Raw genomic sequence first — 5,273 nt, 5'->3', positions numbered from 1 at the left:
AGAAATGGAGAAGGGGCAGCAGGGGGGCACCAGCAGCCAGCATCCCGCCCTGAAGTTAGGGCACTCCACAGGGAAACCGCCTCCCTCAGGACCTGCGGCCAGGGCCCAGGCCTGTTTTGGGGACAGCGGGAAGAACTATGCAACCATTCGCATCTTCATAATTCCATAGCAAGCCTCTGTTTCTGCTACCAAATTAATCTCTATGGTGAAAGCAAGAAAACAGAGATCACTTAATGTACCGCATCACTAAGCCTGTGAAAACTGATCAAAGGAATTGAAAGTATGACTCAAACAAATGTCTTCATATTATCTTCAGATGGACTATCAACGAGAATAAGCCCATTCTCAGCTCACATATGAGCACTGAGACAATACAGACCTTCTCCTCATTTTCACGCTCTCCTTGCCCAGGTCAGATGAAAAAGACAAACCACACCTCACATTAACAGCATTTCTCAGCCTTATAACCACGGCACCTCTTATATCCACTCAATGAGGCAGACAGAACAGAGATCTCCTTTATCCAGGGGGAGATCGAAGAACACAATAGGAATTGGACCCAGGACCTGCAGCTCATGCTTGTGTTACCCTCTGAGACCAGCTCTCTCCAGTCTTATATGCGTCCTGCCCATGCTCTCTATGGAACCACAGCCATTTCCACAAACTTCAGGTTCAACCAGATCATTCTTCCGTTACATCTATATTTTGTCAATAATTTCCCATTGCCCTCAAGATAGAGACCCAAGTGCTGAAGAGGGTTCAGGGCCTCCTCATTCCAGTCTGCCTTCAGGTTCTCAGCATGCACGATGCCCCCCACAGTGGGCATGACCCCAACCACAGCGACTTCGGCCCTCCTGGCCTCGGAAGTGCCAGAATCATGGCTCAGGTCCTTCACATGTGTGTCCGCCAGGCCTGGAACATTCTCCCCTAGTAAGCTGTTCCTCATCCCTCAAGGCTTTGATCCCTAAGGCTCTCTAACCCCTAGGGAGGGGAAGCCCCTTGTCGTACGTCCCTATAGCACCCTCTCCTCCCGGTTCGTCTCCCTCGTGACTCTGGCTCCAGGGCCCTCTTCTCCATCAGACTGTGAGCCCCATGATGCTACAGGATCACAACTGTCTGGGTCATGTCTATGAACCAGCACCTATTACAATGCCTGGCTCAGAGCAGGGCTTAGTAAATATTTGCTGAATGAACTAATTTTTTTAAATGGCTAAGCAAAAAGTGAAACAGAATCAAAATCAGGCTACTAAAAAATCCTTACTGAGTATATTTGCATTCAGTTTTTATAATTGTTTAATGAATATTTATTTAGTGTCTGCTATGTGCCAGGAACTGCTCTAGGCACAGAAAAAACAACAGTGAAGGAAACAGGCAAAAATCCTTGCACTCAAGGGGTGGATTTTGTTAAAGGAGACAAAAAATGAAGAAAATAAATGAAAGGTATAGTTTGTTAAATGGTGCTTAGAACAATTGGAGGGGTGATACAGGAGGAAACGGGACGTGTAAACATAGGTGCTGAGCACAGGTAGCTAAAGCTAATTCTCATGCTACCTAAGAAGTCCCCGAAGTCTGTATTCCGCTAAATTTCTTTTTTCTTTTCTTTTTTATCCAATTCCCCTAATGGTGTACGTTTAATTAGCTTTCTATTTTAATGCTATTTTAGCTCATTCTGGGTTGATATATGGGTCAGGCATCATTTTTTCTCCCATCAAATTATTTCCTTTGGATAAATTTCTAAACGGAGAATTATTTAATCAAATGTACATTTTTCAGACCTCACAAGGCACTGTACTTCCATTTTGTTATCACAAATAATTTTAGAAACTTACAAGGCCACAAGCAAAAACTGATGTACCACTTTCATCATAGCATCAGCAGGGATGAGAACTATTGTTGCTTGTTTGTTTACAGCTGTTATTTTAGTAGATGTGAAAATAGTATTTCAAGGTTCCTTTCATTTGTTCCTCTTTGATTCTCCCATTTTTATTTCCACAGTCTGATTGCCCGAGTACAAAGTAGTGTTTCTCTAACTCGTGAACAAACATGACTGTGTTTCCTAAACTCAAGATCTTTGCATTTTCACAAGACAGCAAAGGCTGCGTGAAAGGCCAAGACAGGAAAAGAGATTCCACAGAATGACCAGGCTTTTCCATTTAGACAACTAGATCATGAAAGCTACTAGAAATGAAGTATGAAAAAGGGTGATAGGGTTCTGACCATGTTGGCAACATGTCAAATACTTAAATATCAAATACTTAAGGCAAATAAGCAATAATCACGTACAATACTAAGAACTAAAGTTGTGATGGTTCTCAAGCACTTATAGCACATCTATTCCTTTTGACCAGTTGAAGAATAGCCCTCAAAGGTAATGTTTTTTGCTCTTTATTTGCCTTTTCTTTTCTTTTTTTTTTTCTGGTCATACACATTTTAATAAGATTGCAGCACACCCAGTGGGGGTCACGGTGTGGCACTTCATTACAAGGACAGTTTTTTGGTTTCATTTTCCACTCTCCAATGATCACCTTCAAGCAATACACGGGTAGCAGTTTCAGGTAAAATAAAGTCCTGGGAGACGCACAGCAAATGCACTGGCATTTGTCTTCTCACCTGTTCGTTTCGCGCAGCCTCATTCTACAAAGTCTGTTCTGCTGGCTGGAATTTAACCAGAAGCTCTTCTCTCTTTGCCCTCCTTTTCTGGGGGAAAGAGTGAACCTGCCCATCACTTGGGGCACAATGATCCTTCCCCTGCAGCGGGCAGGACACGGGACACGGATACTGAGGACAATCAAGACCAAGGACTTGCAACTTCTCTTGTTCTTTTTTCTCACGAAAGACTTCCAGAGAGGCTGAGTCTGCTTTCAAGTGAGGCACCAGAGTGCCAAAGCCCTAGTATGAGAAGATATCTGGGAACCGGCTGCCGTCTGGGGACCATCTCTGCCGCTGACATCGTGGTATGCTATCGGAGCGCTCGCTCAAGCATCAGCTTTCTGTGAGCAGTTCACCGGCGCACGTCACTGGGCCCCTGCACGGCCTGTGAATGTTCAGTTTTTCCTTGCATTTTCCATGGAAGAGTCAAGAAGAGTTTCAAAACGTCACCTGCTGGAATCCAGAGATGGTATCAAGAAGCCTCCCCATCCCAGAAAATCTGACGCCAGTTACGGTACCTTAGTAAACAAGAAAGCTGATCACAGGGTGTTGACAGGAAGCCAGCCGCTGTCCCCACATGTACAGGAAGGCAGTCCCCGTGGGCTGCTAGCTCCTGTCTTCACGAGCTGGGGGGTATCCTCCGTAATGTACAAAACAGATATCACAAGGCATGTCTGTAAGCGACAGTCACGTCCACACAAAGTCTGCCCAGTGCGGGGCCGCCGCTGGTCCTGGCTTTTCGCGCCCAACATGGCTGGGCCACTGGCTACTTGGCCTGGGCCTCCTGCAGGAGTGGCAGCCTGGCGGCCTGGGGCCTGTCGGACCAGGCAGGAAGCTTGTGCTGCAGTGGGGTCCTCCAGGGGTAGAACGTGTAGCTGATGTCATAGCTCAGGAGGCAGCTCAGGGATGCCACGTAGATGTCGGCAAATCGCAACAGGCGCCGCAGGAAGTACGTGGGGTTCTGGTCTATGCGGAACAAGCTTCCAAACTGGGCGCTGAAGGAACATTTGGTCATTTCTCTCAACTCCTTCCTCTCCTTTTTGCACTCCTGCAAAACCAGCTGTGACTCCGCATCTCTGTGAACCTGCATCTGCTCCAATAACCCAGTCAAGGTCTGTAGCCAGGTAATTGTTTGAATGTACTTTTCCATGTTCATGATTCTGAGCTCAGATCTCAATTCCAGGATAATTGCACCCGTTCACCAGCCATGCTTTAGGGTCAAGTCCACCAGGTCACTGTATACATGGTCACCAAAATACAACACTTTGGATCCCCACCATCCAGTAAACTTCAAAAGTTCATCTAAATTGCCCTGCTTATAAATCTGGCCTTTCTGCAACGTGTAGATTTTATCCTAGAGTAAGACGCCTTTCACATTCACCTTTTGGAAGGGACTCCACTTATCACTAAAGAAGTTTGGCTTCTCTGCCTGAACGATGACCACATCAAACAGGTCCCTCCAGTCTTTTTCAACAATATACCTCATCCCTTCATCCACAAAGCTACTGGGGCTATTGGTGATGAGAAACATCTTCTTGCCATGATCAGCCAGTTTGGCCAACACTGCATGGGTCTGCTCAGGGTAGCAGATGTACTTTTCAATATTGCTTCAACTGCTCTGTACATGATTCCTTTGGTGTGCACCTCCCGAATTGAATCCTTGACGTCTTTGTACAGGTGCACAGGCTCATAGTCGATGTTGTTCTTCAGAAAGTACTCGTTCACACAGGACAGCAGGGTCATCTCGGGCAGGGAGAAGATGTCCATGAACAGGGACGTGATGTCATGGTGTTTCCGTGGGAACTCTCATAAAAGTTGCTCATCTGTTCCAAAGGCACATGGGAGCCCTGGTACATTTCAATGACTTCCTCATCAGGGACCACGCTTAGGCCTCTGTAGACAGTTCCCAGCTGGATGTAATGAAAAGCACTGATCTTCATCAAGACCACCGCTGCACATCATAATGCAGTCCACGGATTGCAAAGTTTGGGTCATACTCATACTTCCTGATTCCATGGGATACCTGTGTTCGTTGATGAGAAGGTCCCGAGTGGCATTAAATATCAGTGTGTGGAGGTGCTTAGAATAAAACACCAAGGTGTAATCATAATCAAAGCCGTAGATTTCAAGCCGTAGATTTCAATGTCCAACAATCTCATCTCATTGTTTGAGAAGATGGCATCTGGATTCTACAAGTTGCTCATAACTGAAGTAACCAATTCTTCCGTGCTCCTCTTCGCCTCCCGGTAGCGCTCCCAAAGGTAGCACTTCATGTCTGGGGCGGTCCCAGGTGCCCTGCATAAGGGCCCCATGCGGGGCCCTTGTGCGACCGCCCCCGAGCCGCAGTCCAGCAGCCGCCCCACAGGGCCGCCAGTGCACCGCTGCCGCCCCACCGCAAGTGGCGCCTCAGGCTATTTGCCTTTGTTGAGTAAAGATTTTCCAGTTTATATCCTGGAGGCTTGATTATTCAGATTATTTCTGTATTTCTATATAGCTGAATAAATTAGTAAGTAAAGGCCTTTTTGGTTAATTCATTTAGAAAATTGTATTAAATAGCTATTTAGATCACTCATTGCTCTATTTCATTCTTATGTTATCGTTAATATGTAGTTTTCAGAGTTGTA

The 5,273-nt window shown here is 46.0% G+C and overlaps 1 pseudogene; it reads right to left on the bottom strand.

Annotated features, from left to right (window-relative positions):
* Nucleotides 1-3,415: 3,415 nt before the first annotated feature.
* Nucleotides 3,416-5,029, bottom strand: LOC132435503 (5'-nucleotidase domain-containing protein 3 pseudogene; annotated as a pseudogene).
* Nucleotides 5,030-5,273: the final 244 nt, after the last annotated feature.

The sequence above is a fragment of the Delphinus delphis genome, chromosome 12 (genome assembly GCF_949987515.2).
Source record: "Delphinus delphis chromosome 12, mDelDel1.2, whole genome shotgun sequence".
NCBI lineage: Eukaryota > Metazoa > Chordata > Mammalia > Artiodactyla > Delphinidae > Delphinus > Delphinus delphis.
Note: the sequence above shows the minus strand (reverse complement) of the source record. Positions and strands in the feature narration are given on the sequence as shown.